The sequence below is a fragment of the Alligator mississippiensis genome, chromosome 8, assembly GCF_030867095.1.
Source record: "Alligator mississippiensis isolate rAllMis1 chromosome 8, rAllMis1, whole genome shotgun sequence".
In the NCBI taxonomy this organism is placed as follows: domain Eukaryota; kingdom Metazoa; phylum Chordata; order Crocodylia; family Alligatoridae; genus Alligator; species Alligator mississippiensis.
The window spans coordinates 77,836,852-77,858,538 of NC_081831.1; the positions used below are offsets into that span (position 1 = coordinate 77,836,852).

At 41.5% G+C, this 21,687-nt stretch overlaps 2 long non-coding RNA genes across 2 annotated transcripts in view; one reads left to right on the forward strand and one right to left on the reverse strand.

Moving 5' to 3' along the window:
* Nucleotides 1–9,354, reverse strand: part of LOC132252233 (uncharacterized) — a 186,648-nt gene extending 177,294 nt beyond the window's left edge. Inside the window, exon 1 of the long non-coding RNA XR_009464132.1 lies at nt 9,180–9,354. This is a non-coding gene — a long non-coding RNA (uncharacterized LOC132252233). The remainder of the gene's footprint in view (nt 1–9,179) is intronic.
* Nucleotides 9,355–9,404: 50 nt separating this feature from the next.
* Nucleotides 9,405–21,349, forward strand: LOC132252178 (uncharacterized). Its single transcript, XR_009464021.1, has 3 exons — nt 9,405–9,974; nt 10,600–10,686; nt 21,237–21,349. It is a non-coding gene; the product is annotated as an uncharacterized LOC132252178 (long non-coding RNA).
* Nucleotides 21,350–21,687: the final 338 nt, after the last annotated feature.

Here is a 21,687-nt window from a genome sequence, read left to right on the forward strand (position 1 = left end):
TAAGGTATATCTTGTAATGCTCATTTTTCAGCTAGGGAAACTGAGGCACAAGGAGAAGGGATGTGACCAAGGCTGTGGAGATCAGTAGCCAAGCAAAGTCTGGAACTCACATTTCCTGTGTCCCAGTTTGCTGTCCCACTCATTGGCTTTTATCATCCTTGTTAGAAACACCACTGTGCATAACTACCCTGGCATTTAGGATTGCCTTGGAAGTTGACCTTCACAAGTGGAGTCCTTCCCCACTTGTAACATACCTTGCAGGCCTTACCAAAATCATCTACATTGTGCTTTTTCCAAGATGAGGACAAGAATATAGCATTACAGATGTACCCCAGTTTCTCTGCAGAGCCTTTCTAAGAAGTCTGCATGTTCCTAGTGTTTCCTCCTGGACTCCTCTCTACTTCTTGGCTGTAGAGAGAGGAAGCAGGGTGTAGAAGAGCCAGAAACAGAAAAGTATGGGAGTGCTGTTGGCAGATTTCCCATGCTCAAGCCCTTCAGTCCCAGATAACTTTGAAATACACTGCAGGAAACCCAGGATTAGGAGACGAGCAGTTTTGGGGTTAACTTCACATCCAGAAGTTCAGCCAAGCTACTAGGCTTAGGCTAGACCGCTGCCAAGAGTCAAGTTTAGGAGGTTACCACTCAGGTCCATCAGCAGGTATAAGTTATGGGGTGACTTTAAGGTCAACCCTAAATATCAGTGTAGACATAAGGCATAAAGTCCCCACCACCAGCCATGTGACAAAGCAGGTCAAACTCATACCAGGCTCTGGACTCATAATGCTTTGTGCATGAAGGACTGAACTGGAATATTCTCTCAGTCAGGCATAGTTCTCCTTTGTAGGAAGATGTAACATGAATATGCAAGATATGCACATGCAGTCAGCAGCTCCAGGATATCAGAGAATGAAGACACAACATGCGTGTTTTGGCCCTTTACTTTTTGGCAGAAAAGTTAAAATGGCCTTCAAATCCAATACTTTGTGTCCCTAAATTGTTAAGCTGCTGCACATAGGATCATCTGACGAATGCCAGTGAAACCACCCACCCTTCTCTGCAATGATCCAAGTAGTAGGACAGATAAGACAGCATCCTGCATTGTTGTAGATAATTAGGATTGTAGTATATTTTGTGGCTGGGTTTTCATCTCCCAAAGCAAAGGCTGAAAAAAATTGCCTGGCGCATTCTTCATGGACAGTATAGAACCACGGATGGAGAAGGCGGGTTAGTGAACAACAGAAAAATGTGCTTAAGGCCCAGTCCTTTAAATTGCTGGGCACCTTGGACCCAATCCAGTAAAGCACAAATTCACATGCTTCACTTTAAGCCTGTTAGAAATGCATATGGACCTCAGTAAGACACAAGTGGCATCTGCCTGGTAACTCTATAAGCGGGAGTTGAGTTCTGGTTTCCTGCCATGCCTTGCTACTTGACTACTAATGGAGACTGGACTTTGTGCCTAAAGATAAGCCCATGCATAACTGCTCTGCTGGATCGCATGCAGCACTCTTTGCACCTTGAAGGATTATGCACTTCACATGAAAGCCTGCAATGAACATGTGAACCTTTCAGGGTATTGCACTCTTCCTGTGATCATCCTGCAAGGAGACCTTTCACTTTGGACAATCGGAGCTGAGCATTAAGAGAAAAACCCCAATCATACTGAGCCAAATCCTTAAGCAGATCAAGGTGTCCTATGGTCTATGAGATATGCACAGTATGTGCTCGACTACGAAACTGTGAATGACTTTCATCTAGTGTAACTTTGAAGTTCTTCCACAAAGGAAGCCATTAAGGCAAAAGCTGTATTCAGTCTGCAGAAGAGGGAGGGCAGATGGTCAGTGTATTGCTCTAAACCAGAACAACTAAGCACCCTTCTGGCTAGATATAAAAGTCTTGGAAAGAGTATATAAGAATAATATGATAATTTTGCCCAGTCTGAAAACAGACTGCAACCACCAACCATATCTTCTGAGAAGTCACATTTATTAGTGCTAACATATTCGGTAGGTAAAACGTTTTTTTCCCCCTCCCTAACCTCATTAGAATTAGCAGCACTCCCTTTTGGATACCGTACCATTTATTTAGGAAAGATTGCTTTTTTCTTTCTTTTAACTTTCCCTCCCCAGTCAAATCTAAAGCAAGTTATTAGCCACTTAAACATTCAGAGCTCTTGCTTCCTTAGTATTTTAACACCTACTCAAAGGAAAGATGTAGGGGCCACCTATCCTCCCAACATCCCGATGCTGCACCACACCGTTTCCATGCCAAGTATATAACGTATTGCAGAGAGAGAGGTATGATGACTTAACTTCAATGCAAAAGGCATTTCCTAGTCATCATGTCACTAAAACCACATAGCTACATATTTTCTTATTGCAAATATCCCCTAGGATTCAGAAGGACATCACGTAAAATTCACGAGCAGAAGCAGTCGCAGAGCGTGAAGCTTTGCAGGACTGAGACAAGATATGTGCCTACACCAGCAGGGATTATGCTTCCTGCAGTTCAGGGGTAGCTAGAAATAAATCTTGCAATTTTGCTCTCTTGTTGTCATTCATCCCTATTTCCATTCAAAACTCTGTTTAGCAGGAACCAAGTACAATGTAAATACATATAGAGTGACCTATTTCATTTATTCTGCGTTAACATCCAATCTTCTCTCTCTGTACCCCCGAAAAAAGGAAGAATTAAGAAAGAAAAAGAAAAGGAGTTCATACTTTTGATCCATGTCACTCTGATGTGGAAAACCCAGCAGGTACAGTGCCACCATTTGCTATTCTACATGCTTGTCAGTCAGTATTACACCCTAAGGCTCCAATCCTCATGGTATCTGACAGCTGTTTGTTATGATCAGGCCCTCAAGTGTTTTGGGATTACTCTAATTTCACTTTCCTAACACAGCTTGACCTTGCATAGTTACAGAATAAACTTTAAATAGTTATTCTGCAAAACACCTTGCCATTATTTAGTTTGTTTTAAGTATGGACAGGTATCCAGAACAACACATGAGACCCTAGAGATTTGTTTGGAGAAATAAGTGCCTTAGTGGTCTACACTTCTACTTCAGCATTTTTTTTTTCGAGGAGGGGAGGGAGGTCGGACATCGCTTTAAATAAGCAAGCAGTTTCATTGAAGCCAATGAACTTATCCGCACACTTAAAAAGTCACCTGTGTGCTTAAATAACTTGCTGGACCAGGGCCTTAATTACTTTGAAACTACTTGGATGCCATGTAACTTGTTAATTTTCTTATATTAAATGTTTTATAATTTGCATGTGCTCTTCTAAATTAATTAGCGCATATTTAAGAAGCATTGATTAATTGCTGTATAAAGTAATTCCTACCCAGAGTGGTAGAATTTGACCTTGACCGCTTTTGACAGAAGAATTAAAAAATAAATAAAAAGAGAGTGAATTAAACTGAAGGCTTCATTGAGTAAACCAAAATTGGCAAAGGGAAAATTAATCTCCTCTCAAACTGTAACTGAGGTAACCACTAAGCAAAAGTGATGTTCAGTCCTAGAGTCAATTAAACTCATCTAAATCTAGAAGGCTTTGCCTACAGAATAGACCCAGTACAATCACTTAAGCCCATACCCAACTTAAATTTATTTTATATTTTCCTGAGCTGAGCAAATGCTTGGGTGTTTTCTTAAATGAAAACACTGCCTAGAATTAAGTTCTCAAATTTGGAGAAATGCAAGATCAAATCATATCAAATAAGTTTGGAATCCAAAAAATTCAGAGGTTGTTTCAGATCCGTCTCTCAGAAAGTACACACAGAAATTACATTTATATCAACCCAACTAGCATTGGGTTGATCTAAATACTGATCTATGCAGACATTCAGGGAGGCTAAACTGGGGTGGGAGATGGTGGACCTGATCTAATTCAATTCACCTGAGGAGGTAAAGTAACTTAGATCGGGAATGGGCTGGGCAAATGTAGCGAGTATCTGCACATGTTCAGAGCTGGGAAAGTCCACCCCCAGGACTGTGCTCTTGCTACCCCCACACCCTGACCTGGCCCATGTTTAGGCCCGTGACCCCCCCAACCAAGATGGACAATCATCCCCCTGCAAACCCTTCAATGTCGCCCCTACTTCATGGACCTGCCCCCGGCTCTCCCTACCTTGAATTACTTGCACCAAGTTCCCAGAGAAGCTCCCAGCACCAGCAAATGTCTGCACACACCACTCCCAATCTATGATCACTTGGTTTAAAGTAAGCCTCATGATCATAGACCAGGTACAGTGAACACCTACACATACCCAAAAGGCATATGCACTTGTGTTATGTGTGAGCACTTGCCTGTCTGTTCATACATTCATTTTTTTTTTTTTCCTTTTGCTACAAGACAAATGGCAGGGCAAAAACTCTGGTACCACAGCCAAATTTTTGCTAACATTGGGTGGTGGTTCAACGAATGCACCATACGTGTATTTTGGGAGCCAGTTTACAGTATTGCTTCTGCACTAATATTAGTAATTCTCTGAGCTCAATCATTGCCATGAGGTGGGTACATCAAGCAGAGATATTTGAGGATCCTCCTACCCTTGTAGACTCAAAAAGACTGACCTTAGACAAGTCCACGTACCCCTGGCTTGTGCTGCTATATATGTACTGGGCAGACCATAAGGGAACTTTGGAACAGGTTGGCCATAGAGAAAAGCACACACTCTGCAGAGTCATCCAGATCCAACATGTAGAACAAGGCAGCTCTTCCAGATCCACTGGATGGGTCCATTGATTACTACTACACCATCATCCACTAAACAGGGATGGCCAAAATGTGAACAGTAATAAAGACGTACTAACACAATTTTAAGTCAACAGTAGGACAGACAGGACTAGACAGCGTGCAATCTAGTCCACATTTTCTGATGATATACCTGCTGCTCGTTGCAAAACAGGAACTCAATCAAGTATCATATGCTGCAAGGCAATTCATTTACTTTGATTTTAGGAACACATTTAGAAAATGAGCATGAAATAATTAGCAAGAAATGAACAAGTAATTAGTCACTGAATTACTCTGTAGTGGAGACTATTCTGCTTGACATCAGAGATAGACTATCTGCAGTCAGCAAACTGCATATTTAATAAGGAGTGGAGAATGTGGTGAGCTTGATGGTGAATTATTTCCTACAACATCTTGGATCACATTCAAAGGCCTGTCTCAGTAAGGTGAGAGAAGTCTAAAGGGGATGTAAATTTGGGGAATTGCCTTGCTATTTCCAATTTCCCCAATGGGTACGTTACAGCCGTTATACTGTTAGTTATACACTCTCAGTCCAGTTTACTAAACATTAAAAAGTTTTGCTCTTAGGACAAAAGCAGCTGTGCTATAAAAAAAAAACCCCAAAAACCAAAAAACTCAGTCTGCATTCAGCTGTGCAGAAGAAAGACTCCTGTTGTTCAAAAAGGTTGTTCAGCTATTCCAGGAGGAAAAATAACATCTTTCTGCCACCATGCACACACCTGCATGAGGGGGACTGACTCCACAGCTCGGCAGCCTCAGCCCCCTAATGTAGACCAATCCTCACTGGCCAACATGCAATATATACCATACTTCATGACAGACAGACACCGCTCGAGTGCAAGATAGTCTAAAGAAGCCTAAATTGATGTCACTCATATTTTAAAGCATCCAAGAAAAGTGCACGAAGGATATCTCAAAAAGTCCTTCACCCAACAAGGACACTCCTCAAGAAAGAGAGGTCATCTTTTTGAAGGAGCCACCTGCATACCACGCAAAGATTTGACAAAAAGAAAATCCCCATGAATTGTACACCATTAGTTATGATATGCCATCCTTCCCTAGAGCCTACACAGAAAATCCTCAAACAATTGTGACCCGTACTACAAGAAGACCCAGTTCTTAAAGCGATCTTCCCAGAACCACCCATCCTAGCCTTTAAACAAGCACCGAACCTTGCTAACTTCATCACCAGAAGCAAATTCCCTATGACCCAAAACCTACCTAATGGATCCAGATCAAGAAATGCAAAACCTGCCGACACTAGTCCCACAAATCACCACACCCCACTACACAACCATCACCATTCCTGGACCTACACCTGCACCTCCATAAATGTAATGCCTTTCATCCAGTGCACTGAAGGCCCTGATGGAAACTACATAGGAGAAACTAAACAACAACTGTGTACCTGAACGAACGCACACTGAAAATCTATCAAAGAAGAATACTCAACTACCTGCAGGTGCTCACTTCTCACAGGGCAATCACTCCCTCTCCGATCTCTCAGTTCTGATCCTCAGAAGGGAACTTACAAAACACCTTTTGTAGATGAGCCTACGAACTTCACTTCATAAGTCTACTGGATACATAAAATCATGGACTCAATATAGACATTGGATTTATGACTCAATACAACCTACCGGCCATCTGATTCACTAGTACCTGCCTGACCTTACCATTTATACTCCCCCCACTTCCTTCCTTTCTCTCCTTTTCTACCCTTTGTCTTCCTAATTTCCAGCTATTTACTTTTCCACAGGCTGCCTCTTTTCTACCCTCGGACAACTCACTTTTAGCTTCTTTCGTTCCTTGGAGATCTCAGAGCAGCGGAGGCTCCCTATGCCTGAAGAAGGCCACTTGTGCCGGAAAGCTTGCAAAGATCTTTCTTCCAACTTCTCAGCTGGCTTAATAAAAGATAACACCATCTACCCAAAGAAGCTTGCCTGCCTTAAGGAAATCAAATGACCAATGCGAGCAAAACTGATGTACACAAAGGATTAGACTGCTTCAATTAAAATCCACATTCAGGCTTTTGATTCATTTTAAATCAAGTTAGTTAAGTGGCTGCAACACTATCGGTAAGAAAACTAACCTAACAGGAAAGTGAAAGGATCATTATAAGTACCAGATCTGCAGATGGCAACTTTCATCAGGCTGACTCTTTTATATATGCTTACAATCCAGAGAAACCCAAAAGCCAGGAAATCTTGCTTTTGTCTCCCAGCATCTCATCCTTGTAACTAGCCTTGGGTGGGGATTAGACAAGTGCTTAGGCTGGCTCAGAACACATGGAAAGCAAGAGAATTTAAAACACACATCCCCTCTGATCCGAGCACAGATTGGCAAAGCCTTTATAACATATTAGACACATAGGGTACATCCAGATGAGCACGGACATTTGTTTCCCCAGGTTACCCCAGGTGGGGTAAAGGAGGCTGGGATGCTGGCCCAGCAGCCTTATCTGGGGTCCTGGGAGTCTTCTAGGGCTGACACCTGACCAGCATGCAACATCTGCACCACCCTGTTTCTTTTTCGGCACGGGTTTTTTGGAGCCCAGGATCTCCTGGGGTCAACCCCCCACCCTGCACTGCAAGGTAGCAGCATGTGCGGTGTGTGACAACACAGACCGGTCTGCAATGCTACATAACCGCATGTCCTTGCTCATCTGGACGTGGCCATGCTCCATACTGGCTGTTCTGGTGACAGGTTAGGGGAAGAATAATACCAATATATAGCACAGGTTTCCCATTAGCTAAGGGGGTGAGGAAGGGTGGAAATGGAATAACAGATCTTGCCCTCTTTAGGTGCCCAATAAATATCCAAATTTCTGCACCTTGTAGGACAGGGGCGTTTTTAAAAAGGAAGAAGTGATATATTTGCACGTAAAGCCTTTTCATGGTTTGAGGAAGAAAGAACAGTAGTGAAAACTAATCCTAAAAACCTGGCCCAGTTAAAGACACTGGTTCCAAATGCATGGATCTCTCCAGCTCTTATCGTCTTGAAGGGAATTGCTGCTTTCCACACTGAAAAACAGCACGTGAATTCAGATCCCAGAAAGCGTACTGTCATGAACCATGAACTCCCCTTCCTCCCACCCCTGCAGAGGCTTGCCTGGATCACAAAGCAAGATTTCATGAGGTTTGCCTGGGAAAGCGAGCTACAATAAAACATCTGCCCATTACTATGAGAGAAAAAGACTTTCTGTCTCTAACCACAAAGAGATTCTCAGGAGGGGTATATGGAAAAGCCTCTCCAGAAACATTGCCTCTTTTTTTCTCTCTCTCTCTCAAATCACCATGACTCTGTTGTATCAAAGTTGCAGGCAGGTCTAGAGCAGAGCAGACAGGGATGCAATTGCCAAAGACACCATGAGAAAAGACCTTGTGTTCATTTAATACCTACCTGTGCAATGCAAGTATTTCTTTCTTTACAGGAACGGCCAGTTACATTTTTCATCTACCTTAAAAACGGGGCTCCATTAATCTCATTTTAATGTTTCTGGCTTCTCTGGTTCTATTTCCTACATCATTGTGAAACCGCACCTCATCATGCACATCTAATTCATCATTTTAGTTTGACTCATTCATCTCTGCCTCTCCTTCAAAAGACAATCCAGGTTTAATGACTATATTATGTAATGTGCAGCAAGGTGTTGTAGAGCTATTTTGCAAACCCCAGGAGGACACTTTAGTTGCACCACATTTATAGACACACCTCGCTCATTTTTTAAAGAAGCCCAAAGTTCTCCCGGTGACAACAAGGACTAGAAAATGCATTATACATTATTGCTACTGACACTTGAGAATGAGAAATAAGAGCTTACAACCAATCTCTCCTTCCCCTGCAAAGAATATATACTATTTTACAAACAAACAACATTAAGATGCGGGTTAAGAGTATTAACATAAATACATATTTACCAAGGCCAGAAAGTATCCACTTTGGAAAAGCAGAACTCTTGCAGGAGATTAGCTTGTCAAATGAATAACAAAATCATTAAGTGAGCTTGCATACCTTGGGAGAGAAACTGCTCTGTGATAAATGGTGTGGTTTCCAGCATGTATCCAAGCATCTACCACCGCATTTGAACGTCAGGAAATCAAACACAACACAACGTGAATGCTACCGTAAAAGCAGTTGGGCAGCATGGCAGATTCCCCGTTCATAAATCCAAAAGCAAAGCCCCATTTTTGCTCTGTGTCACCCGTAGCATTTCTCACAAAGGCCAAGTCCCATGCCAAGCTCCTTTTAGTCTGTTCTCACTCTTCTCATCAGTTATTCCATTATTTTTTTCGTGCAAACACAACAAATAAGGCCGCTGTAATCTTTAGCATTTCTATGATTTGCTAGGAACATGCAGCTACCCTCCTGCACCTGAAATCTTGGACAATCTTTAGCACTCAGAAGAAAACATACCCTCCCTTCACTCTCTTCTTCCATTTCTAATCTTCTTTGACCAACATAACTCTGTTACCTCCAGGAGACCTTCTCAATTCAGGGGCTTTCTCTGAAAAACAGGAGCAACAGCAAAATGGTTTGCGCTCATGGCCTTTGCTCTGAAATCAGCTGCGAGGTATCTGGCTAACGATGGGAGGCCCCTGCACAGCTGCGCCATTTACTCAGCTCCTGCACTGAGTTCTCACTGCAGAATAGCAGAGTACCATGCACTGCAATCCCGGGGTTTCAACAAGGTATAGGCTAGGGGTATTATGAATTCTCACTGAATCCATGTCACTGCTAAGTCCAGGGAGCAAAAACAAGATGATACGACTCAAAGAAACACCTTGGATCTCAAGACATTCAGAATTCCCAAGAGAGCTATTTTTTCCTGACCCAGCCTCTCCATTTCTTTATGAGACAAGGAGTTTTTATGGTGGTATCTTTTATTGGACCAACTGAATAGCTGGGGTGAAGTGAGACAAGCTTTCGAATGCAAAAGCAATCTTGTTCACAGGGGAGGGAAAAGCAAGCTTGGAGGAAGTTTGCTTTCGTCCTCCTCAGACTTGAACATGAACGCTTTGCTCTTCACTCTAACATTGCCTATTTATTTAAAACTGGAGAGTGCTTTTAGATGGCTAAGTTTTGTGGGTGACCAGTGATCTCAAAGCAGCATTACGCTCGGGAAGTGCTGAGCACTTCCCTTTTTTCTTTTTCTTTTTCCATGGGGTCTGGACTAGCAGCAGCATTTGCAAAAGGTCAGGTGTCTTTAAGGTAAATCAAACAAGCTTCTCTGTTCTTCCACACAGCCTAAAAATGGAAGGGAGGGGTATTGATTTAATTAATGTATTCCTGGTCAGACAACTGTTTACCGCTGCTTAGTTCACCTGATTAAATGAGGATGTCAGCTTGTATTTACACACACATATACACATATTTCTATGTCGTGTGTATGTGTGTATTTACACAAAGGAGATAGATATTTACACAAAAGGGTGTGGGTGTTTGTATTAATATATATATATATATATATATATATATATATATATATATATATAAATGTGTGTGTGTGTGTGTGTGTACACAAAGGAGATGGATATTTACACAAAGGAGGGGTGTGTATACACACACACACACACACAACAGCTCACATATATAGCAGCACAACTCAGGGGTACATGGACTATGGCTATGGTCAGTCTTTTTGGGTCTACAAGGGTAGCAGGATCCTCACACACACACACACACGTGTGTGTGTGTGTATACACACAACAGAGATAGATATTTACACAAAGGTGGGTGTATGCATGTGTGTGTGTGCATGTGTACACGTATGCGTGTGTGTCCAGCATTTCTATTTTTTTTTAATGAGTTTTAAGCCAGTCTTCTTATCTTGCAGGACCTAATACAGGGTTTTTCAGTGTCTGGGACTAGTAATATCAAAACCACTTCAGAGAGAGTAAAAAGCTAGAAACCATCGTAAAAGGTAAATATTTTTAGATGCTGCAGCCTTTAATAGCGTTTTTTATTGTCAGCCACTGGAAATGCCTTCACTGACAAAGAATCTTTGCTTTATTTTACATTTGTTTTAATGACGGATTCTTCCCCTTTATAGAACTTCCTCCTCCTTTCTCATTATTCTAAGCGATTTCAACTGGTTTTTCATCTAAATATAAAATCACCAAACTTGACTTGAATATCTATTCAGAAAATAATCACAGTAAAGATGATGATATACTAACAGTGAATAATAATAATAATGTTTTGCATTTAACTAATGCTTTGTGCCTGAGGCTTTATAAACCTGTGATAAGCCACAATGCTAATGCAAGAGAGATTAAGAGTGCTTTTATTCTACTGATTTTACAGCGAGAGACACAGACTGAACACACTGCCCATGATTACACAAATGTATTAGCTCGTGAGATTTTTCTGCCGGAGTCCCTTGCGTTACTACTATTGCTTTTTCAGGAAAATTTCCCTCTTTCCTATGGATGGGCCTCAAAACTTTTCACAAGATTTTGTTTTGATTTTAGTCCTCCTCACCCCATTTAAAAACCCGTTACTTTTAGTGTCTAATTTAAAAAGTTTCCTTCCTTTCTTTCCCAATTTAATTCCAAGGTTTCTGGGCAGGGTTTATTTCATTTTAGGATTGGGTCTGTAGTCTTCCTGAAATTAAATGATAATAACTTCTTTTCTCTTTGCCCAGCTTCTCTCCCATACCTTCATTCTCTTTCATGCCTCTGATACAAGCACTACAGCTGCCCGAATCCTGTTCGCTTCGAAAGGATTTGAAAAAGGCAAACTTTAAACATGAAACACTGCTTTCTTTTCATTTGAAGGTTATTTTTAAGCATCTGTTCTGGCCATGATCTGATCCAGCTCCCAGTAAAGTGAGTGAAAGCCTCCAAACTGACTTGAAGGATTGGCTCCAACTCCCATTAGATGGGTCCACATCTCTTATGGAAAGCACAAGCATATTTTCTTAACCTTTCACTAGCTTACACACCCTTCCTGAATGCAGCCCTTACATACGAGTATCTGTTTTTGGGGACACACACAAGCTTTTAGGGAGGGAAAGCTAACACGGATGCCCTACCTGATATGAACAGTTTAAACATGATATCTGGCTGGACGCTCAGTATTTGCAAATCCATGTTGCGCCATTGCAGTCAGCAAGGATGAGACTTGATTACTGAAACTGGTAGAGAGAAGTAGTTGCATGTTAGTCTGAAGTCAGGCAGATGACAAAACAGAGGTGCACCTTGTAGACTAACTGAATCAGAGATGCATCCGGTTTTGCAAGCAACAGGTAACAGCTGTCAACTGTAAGGCACCAACTTCAAATAGTCTCTCTCCAGCAACAGGCTATCCAACTCTAATTCTCACCAAGGGGCTAAGCCCTGCAGCGGACCCAAATGCTAGCTATGCCCCCCCCCAGTCAACACAGATCACATTATCCCTGGACCAAAACGTGCAGTTTATAAACATCTGGGATTCATTCAGTGGCTTCTTTACCAACATCATAGATGCCATCACTTGCTCTGCTGTCTACATGGGATATACTGGGTGAACCTTATGTGAGAGAATGACTAGACACCCATCTGATACCTAGTCCAGAAATGCACAAAAACCCGGGCAAAACACTTCTGCCTCCCTGGACTTTCCAACACTGGTCTCAGAATAGCTGTTTTTAAACAACAGGATTTTAAAAATCAACTTGAACACAGACAAAAGCTTAAGAGGCAAAAAAAAATCCTGGGCAAAAATGCAGAACAAAGAAATCATGCACAGGTGGATTGTATAAAGCATGGTCTAACCAGGGACTATGGATTCCTACCCATCCCCTAAATTATGTCCCTATGGTTTTATTGCATCCCTGTTCTCTCTCACCCCCTCTCAGCACTGCCCTCCTTCCTTCTTTCATCCGTCCCCTCCTTCTCCATCTTTTGTATTTAAATCACTCCTTTGACAGTTTATTCTTTGCATATCCTTTGGTAGCATCTGATGAATTCAGCTGTTGCTCACAGAAGCTTAAACATCTCTGATTCAGCTGGTCTATAGGACACATCTCTACCCTGTCTTTGGCCCGACTGAAAGTTGTGTTAGGTAAATGCATCATTTTATTTCTTAATGGTCTTGATTTCTAATTCACCCCAGCTCCGTTGAAAAATAACATTTGGCTTTTTTGCAACAGTATTCAACATTTCAGGATCTGTTTGCTGCAGTTCATTCCCAAACTGGTAAAATACATACCCCTTAATAGTGATGCTAATATACATTTCCCATGACAATATGTCAATGGTATCCTGCTGACAAATGTGGATCTTAAATGCTGCTGTCCCTTTTCAGGATTTAAGTGTCCTACTCTTTGCTGAAGGGAAGTCCTTATCTTCAGCAAAGATGTGGGGCACCTTTTCCCACCCCTAGTCCCACACCCCCCTGGGCTAGACTAGGCTGAGAGCAGGGGGAAGCAGGTCAGGTGTGAGGTCCAACATCTGCTAAGGAAATGAATACAGGCAGATCTCGACTTACAATGTTTCAAGTTACAACATTTCACCCTTACAACGTTTATAAATTGACGCCCTGTTTCAACTTTACAATGCCAGTTTTGACTTAAAACCCTGGATCCAATACAATGCCATGCCAGTGAACAAGTTTGCTGCATCGCTCGTCTCCCTGGAGAACATCTGCCCAAACTTGCTTGGACACTTTCTTTAAGAAAGCAGACAAGACTGCAGAAAAACCTGCAGCCAGGACTCCTGATCCAGCCAAGAGCCCTTCAAAAAGTCCAGCAAAGACACCTCAAAGAAGTCCTTCCAAATCAGTATGATTGCTATTTACAATATAAATATATTAATGTAGCTATGTTACTCATCTATAATTGATCGAGTACAAAATTCTGGGGTATTTTTTTGTGAAAATAGAGTATCGAGCCTTGGTTCAGGAACCAATTCCCCATTTATAACATTGTTTCTTATGAGAAAATTGGTTCTGAATTACAACGTTTTGACTTAAGATGCGTTTTTCAGGAACCAATGTGTCGTAAGTCTGAGGGCTGCCTGTACCCATTTTTCTGACTCTCAATGGAAATGAGAGAGGCCCCAGCTGCTTGGTCCTGTCAAGACCACAGGCAGCATATGGGAGCCTGGGGAATTTTTCTGGGGAAAATTTAGATACAGCTAAGATTAGTCAGCAAGGTACACTAATGGTTTGAGAAGGTACACCGATGGTTTGACTGATCTACAAGGTACACTGATGGTTTGACATGAAAATCAGCATCTGAGCAGGAGTGCAGATAAGCTAAATTTTAGATGTCTCCACTTTACGTGCCAGACTAACAGCTGAATTCTACCTAAGTTGATTTGCAGTTCTAGCCACTGGTGATTTTCACACTTGCATTGCCTTAATGTCTTTTTATACTCTGTGATTAATTCCACCTGAACTTACCTGAAGCATTTTACCCTGTTATCCACACAAAGTACAGTTTTGCTTGTCACATAGAGACAGCATTATTAAAAAAATGTTGCTGAAATGTTTTAGCTTACGAGACAATGCAACGAAAGACAGCCATTTTGTGCATTAGGCAGTCCAAGCCACATGAACAAAAAAAAAAGCAATCCTTTTCCTCATCATTAATGCCCTGCACATTCGTACCGCACATGCTCTACTGATGTTTAATACAGTGAATTATATTTAGTGTGGCATACTGAAGAGCTCAGGGGCTCAGAGGATTCATACTGTGAAATGAAGCAAAATTGCATTAAACTAATTTTTGCAAGTAATCTTTCTAGATTATAATGAAATAATTTAGGTAGGAAGTGGAGAGTGGTGATCCTGAGCAGAGTGGCCTTTAGGGGATTATGGCCCCAAATGAAACATTAAGGTTGGCTCTTTTGCATTTCACGAGAACTTTACTATGGGTTTCTGTGTTAGCAGAAGCGGAGTCACCAATGGCATTGCTAAAGCTCCTCACTTCTTCAGAAATAATATATTCCAAAAATGCATCAACAAGTAACACAAACGGAAATGAGACGTAGATTGGGGGAGGAACTGAGAGAGACTGCATCAGTGCAGAGGGGACAAAAGCTTAAGAGGCAAAATGATCAACAAAGCTGCTTTGATACTTTCAGGTAATGCTGTAGTTAGACCTGGGTTGGCCTAGTATGAAGTCAAATAGACTCTTAGCAAGTTATGACAGCAGACAAGGAAAGGGTTATTCTGAGATAGCTGGCTGGGGTATTATGATCCCAGCACTCATTCCTGCCCAGGGCAGGGGGTTGGACTTGATGATCTGTTCAGGTCCCTTTCGACCGACCCCAGAAACCATAAAACTATGAGATGGTGATAGTCCAGTGCAGTAAATGGGTACAGTAAATGGATCCCTGGCAGAAAAGTAGTTGGCATATGCCATTCATTAAACACGAAAGTCTCAGTAAAATGAGGTTTTAACCACGTTGGTCTAAGGACATAGGAAGACAAGGTTGTTTGGGTAAACCTGATACCTTTTATTAGTCGAACTCAGAAGAATTTTTCCAATTATTTGAGTTGGTTTAATAAAAGATATTGGATTTACCCAGTAAAGTGAGAAAGCCAAGTAGTTTCATAGAAGCTGTGAAACGTGTAGGTTTTTTGGCCAGTTGTTAGGGTTGCACGACTCTAGAATCAACTCAGCCCTTCATTCAATGCTGGGCATCAGGGGAAGTGTTACCGAGACCCCAACCAGAGGGAAGTCCTGTTGTCCTGATGAAAATAGAAAGTGAGATCCATCAAATCAAATTCTACCCTTATTTACAGAGGTGTAAATCCTAGGCAATTCCACTGGACTTCTCCTGCTACAACTGAGATCAGAGGTTGACCTGTCAAGCTTATGCCTCTTAGACTGCACTCATTCCCACCAATATAAATCCAAGGCATCTTCATGGGTACTACGGCTTCACAGTGGTGTGAGAGCAGTAGGCAGGATTCAGACCTTGAAGGGGAACATCCACAATTTGCACTCTCAGCTGCTATTAAAAATGTGCTCAAAACTACTTGAAAGCTCGAGAATGCCTGTGGGAAAACCCCCTCTCTACCCTCCCTGGGTAATTTAGCACAGTCAGTTCAGGCTCCAGAGACAATTGAGTTTATTTTTGCAAAATCACTTTACAAAATGATTGCTGGAGTTCAAGTTACCCAGGTACCTAGCACTGCACCTTTTTCTACTGGGGAAAGCTTGCATTTTCAAAAGCGATTCGGGTAAGGAAAAGCAACAGAAGCAGGGTGATCGTATGAAATGGAAGATGTCTGTGCCTGGTGCAAATTAGCATTCATTGCATGTTACGTTGCGCAGCCCTCCAGCTCTTGACCATGATGAATAATTTCCCTGGTAATTCCAAGTAATTTTTTCCAGGCTGCTTTGGTTTAAGTGTCCAGGTTGCAAATGCTGGATAAGATTTCTTTATATGCCTTTTGCTGGACTGACTACATTATAACAGCTCCCCAAGCAAATTCCATGGTGATCCTGAAAAATGCCTGGCCTATTTCTCTACTAATGAAGATTCCTCTGGAAATACCCGTACAGCGTGCAATGAAAGACTGTTTTATTAAAGAGCCAAGATCATGATTATGCAGTAAGGAAAGCAACATGTTTTACTTTTCCCAAAACCCATCACTCAAAAAAACTGAAAAGAAGTTAGAAAAATGCATGTTTTCTGTAAAGCAACCTTAAACTAGCGTGAAGAAATGCATGGAATTGGCAGAAAATGGCAGTAACGTTTTCTGATTCTGACTGAGGAAGTCACAAAGGGTGAAATCCTATTTCACTTTACACACCTAAATAGCATGTTATGTAGCACTGTACCTGCAGGTTTTAATGCTTACATGCAGTCTGGGCTTTTAGTTCACCACAGGGTGAAATAAAAATCACTCTGAGTAAGTCTTCCAAGAAAGTGCTCTAACCACCATGCAGGCCTACCGCTATTATCCAGGCCCCTTTTCAGTCCTCTAGAAGCTGCTGGCCCACTTTACCTGTTGTTCTACATTCATAAAATACAATGATAAATGATAAAATGAGAACATGCACAAGATAAAATGCAATAGCAGAATGCCAAGATAGTTCTTCCCAGGTAGGAGCATAACGGGAAATAGGATAGAGACCTATGGGCAGAAGAAGACAACCAAAGATGATAGAAAAAAAAAAAAAGTGTGTCCTACCCTTTAACGTATCAGTTATCTTGCGAGCATCAAAACGAATTCCTATAACAGAGAATGCATGCTTAGTTTAAGGCTATCGAGTACTTCCAGTCTGGATTTACTAGAAATCTGCAAGAGGCTACAGTTTAAATATAATGAATGATAAAAGTAAAAATAAAATAAAATAAAATAAAATAAAGCACAACGCAACACAGGCTTCCTGTTTTACAGTTAGCAACTGGTACAAAGCTGCTCCTTTCCAATGAGACAAGCGAAAAGGACAACGCCCCAAAATGGTGCAAGGAAACACAATGAGTCCTTCTGGGGCTAAACTCAAATTATGCAAATAGCCTTCTTCCTTTTGTGTGGCATCTGATATCAACTTCCAAATCTATGAGCCACTGTCTGGTCTGACTGTTCGATGTGCAGATTCCATCTACCTCATCTGAGCATTTGGAAAGACTGCAGCTTTCGATTAAGTGCCATGATGTTTGTTGGGCACCACAGTTATGCAGGGGCTGTCCAAGATGTTCATCAAGCACCTACATTGAACACCTTCAAGAGTAAATTGGATACTTATCTTGCTGGGATCCTATGACCCCCGCTGACTTCCTGTCCTTTGGGCAGGGGGCTGGACTTGATGATCTTCCAAGGTCCCTTCCAGCCCTAATGTCTATGAAATCTATAAAATCATATGGACCATTGTTTTGAAGCACCCGTGTCCAGATCTCGGTCTGTTCAGCTTGACTCACACTTCTCTGTCAAGGATGTACCTGATGGGGGACTCGTTTGACGTTGGTACAAAATGCTGTAAGAATAGGTCTAACCTTTCCCAATGGTTGGCCTGCTCTATTGCTGTCCATAGGTTTGGTTTAGTATACCCAAGCTCTTCCAGGAGCTTGTGGGCTTCATGTACAACTTTTGAGCCTTGTAAACCTCCATCTGTTTGGGTCTTCAATTAACAGTTGATGGAACAGGTGATTTTCATCATTCTTGCCTTTTTAGCTGGCACTGATGTTAGGGTTCATCTTCATACATGCAAAACAACCTAATTGATCTGTGGCTGGGTTCTGACTCCCAACAGCCCTGGAATAAACCTACCTGTAATTAAATCTACTTACCAAGTCCACAATGCAGATTCATCTCCATTAGTTATGCCTATCAGTTGAACAAGAGCTTACATAGTCCCCAAGCAAACCATCTGACTAACTTACCAAAGGCCCAGTCCTTAAAGCTCTCCCCATGCCAAATCCTACTGAACTGAAGGACAAACGAGTCCACACATACGTCTCCCTTCGCATGATCTGTGAAGTTGCTTCTTACAAACATGGGAGTCTGCCTAGACTAGAGACTTTGTTGGCAGACAGATTGCTCGCACGGTTGTTTAAATTATTCCTGTACAAAGCCCCCTAGTTCAGCTCACTCCCAGCATACTTACAGATCCCCCCTCATGCACTTAAACCAACAATGAGACATGACTTCAGCATGGAGAGCATGAAATATCTTTAAATGTTAAAGTTTGGGTCTTTTGTTTTTTAGCCTTTTTTGTAGACTTGCTTAACATTTTCAAGCTTTTCCTCACAGTCTCAAGAGCCAGAAACTTAATTTATTTAAAAACAAAAGCTGATATTTTCAGGCAGTTTCTTGATTCTAGAAACCAGGTACCAAATGTCACAACATCACAAATTTTGTGGTAAATCCCAAGTGTTGTCAGTGCTTTATTTTTACTGAGCGGGGGGGAGTCTAAATATCCGAAAGACAGCAACAGCTGGGGGAAAAAAAACTGCCTCAATCAATTAATTGTTACTATTTTCATTCAGATGAATTATTTTAAATCAATGTTATTTGATAAACCTAGAGCATGTATGCATGTCTACGACTTTTTTCTTGGAAGCAGTAGGAAATTAAATGGAGAAAATATGTTACTTTCTTGCTTTCCATGCCACATTTCTTTTAAAACACACATTGATTGACAAGGGTGCCCATTCTGCAGGGAGAGAAACCTATTTTCAAGCTGTAGAGCAATGGCTTCTCAACCGTAGCAGCCATATTTTGTTTTTGGTTTCCTTCCCAGCTCAAAATCCCATGTTTATGTAACAAGATTGTATTCTTTCCAAGTGGGCATAGAAGACATTGTTAAGAACAAAATGTAGGGTGGTTGTGCACACTTGCATTTTTATTTGATTTGGAACTATGCATCTCATTTCATTGATTAAAACAGCAAGCAGCACTAAGAGCGATAACATTGTGCGAGTGATGCTAAGATGGAAATCATTCATTTGGGAAGTGAAAGGCAAGATGGTGAATTGAATTGGCTATAACCTTGACAATCCCAGATTTCTAATTTCTAGCCACAGCTGTGTAGTCTTGGTCAGGTCTGCACCTGAAAGGCTCAATGTCTACCTAGTAGGAGGTATAAATTGGGGTTGTCCAAGGGTCTGTCCTGGGCCTGTTATTGTTTAATATCTTCATTAATGATTTGAATCATAGGCTCAAATGCATGCTTAGCAAATTTGCAGATGACATCAAGTTGAGTCGAGTTGCAGGCACTCTGAAGGTCAGGGCTGGAAGCTAGAATGACCTGGATAGACGGGAGAAATTGTCCACAGCCAACCAGATAAAAATAAGCAAGAATAAATGAAGTGTCCTGCACTTGGGATAAAATAATCATGCACAAATATAGATTGGGATATGACTGGCTAGACTTCACTACTGAAGAGAAGGACCTGGGGGTTACAGAAGACTATAAACCAAATATGAGCCAACAGTATGCTCTTGTACCAAAGAAGGCCAACAGTATCCTGGGTTGTATTAACAGTAGTGTTATTTGAAAATCTAGGGAAATGATTCTTCAAATCTACTTATCATTGATGAGGCCTCACCTAGACTATTGTGCCTAATTTGGGGCCCCATGCTTCAAGGAGAATGTGAGCAGATTGGAAAGAGGCCTTGAGAGAATAATAAAATGATTAGGAGCCTGGGGAGCATGACATGGGAGGAAAGTTTATGCTTTAGAAACTAATAAAACTGTATGATCATGATACATCGTGATGAATTGGAGCTAGACTGTTTTGAGTGGTGGCAGATGACAGAACAAGGAGCAGAGATCTCAAGCTGCAGCAAGGGAAGTTGAGGTTGGATATTAGGAAAAACCTCTCATGAGGAGGGTGGTGAAGCACTGGAACAGGCTACCCAGAGAGGTGGCATCTCCATCTGTGAAGGTGGGAGGAAAGTTGAAAGAGCTGGTGTTACTTAGTCTGGAGAAGATAAGACAAGGGGTGAGGGGGTTGATAACCGTATTCTCTAAAATCATGCTACAAGTATTTGAAGACTAAGATGGGTTTTTCTCTGTGGCTTTAGGGGACAAGACTAGGAACAATGGTTTCTAGCCTCAGTAGAGAAAATTTAGGCTGGAGATAAGGAGGAAGTTTCTGACTATGAGGGTAGTCAAGCACAGGAACAGGCTTTGTAGAGAAGTTGTGGAATCTTGATTCCTGGAAATTTTCACAGACAAGTTAGACTGACACCTGGCTTGGGTGCTTTAGTCATGGATGATCCTGGTTGGAGTGGATGACCTTGTGTGAGGCCCCTTCTAGCCCTACTTTCCTATGGTCTTATACCAGCTTTATAGTGAAGGTAGCAGTCATTTTCTTCTGCATCTCCCATTCTAATTCAGTAAACCAGTTAAGCTTGTGTTTAACTTTGAGAGTCTGAGCAGTCCCATGACTTTAATGTGTTAACTTCGGTGTGACTTTTCATAATTTTAAATTAAGCATGTGCTTTAGGACTTTGCTAGAGAGGTGATTTGGGCCCATATCCTTTAACGTATTTCAGTGTCTAACTATTGAAATCAGCTGACTATATTTTTTGTCCATTTATGAAACACAGTAACAGTCCTGATAGTTCCTCTCTCCAGGCACGTTGTGAGGATTATTAGCTAACATTGGTATATTATTTTGAACAGATAAAGCACTACATGTGTCCTAAACAATGGTGTTATATTCTTCTCAACAGTCAGCATCTTCCATCCATGCCTTTAAATACACCAGTAAATTTACCAGGATTCACCTAAAAGGATAATTGCTCTCCTTGGAGTAAACATGCCAATATAGCCTCAAAATATAAGGCTAGATCCTATCAAAAAAATCTGGGGGGGGGGGATATGCAGAAAAAGGAAATGTCTCCATATAAAAGGGACCCCCCCCCCCGCCTTCACAGTAGTTTCCCCAAGCAACCTCCATGTCCCAATGTGACTTGTCTTTTAACTTGTATAAATATCTGGCTTTGTACTTCCTTATTATCCTGTTCTCTGTCTCTCCTCTTCTATATTGCATGATGTCTGCTAACTATATTGTTCTTCAGCAGCTGTGATTGATGGCACAACAGAATTGGCTCTCCTACCTGAACTATCCTAAAGTAAGCCTTTCTTCTCAGCATAGTTTTGCTGAGGCCAGCTACGCCTCTGTACCAGGTATAACAGGCAAGTTACACCTTCTTTCCAGTTCTTCCCATTCTTGTTAAACTGAAGGACTCTGTGAAGTATTAAAGGTCGCAAAGGGGATAATAAAATCCTCAGATATTTGATGTTGTGCATTATAGATAACAAGAAAAGACTGGGGCTATGTACAGATAGTCAAAAAGCCCTAGGCTGAATCGATTCAATCTTTTCAGGTACTGTAAAATGGGAGGCATGTATGTATTGTAGCTGAGCTAGGTAGACTGACAATATGATAATTGATGTTATCCTTAAATAACTTGTTACACAGTCTTACAGTCCTCACGGAGGAAGAGTCACACATTTATAAATGTATTT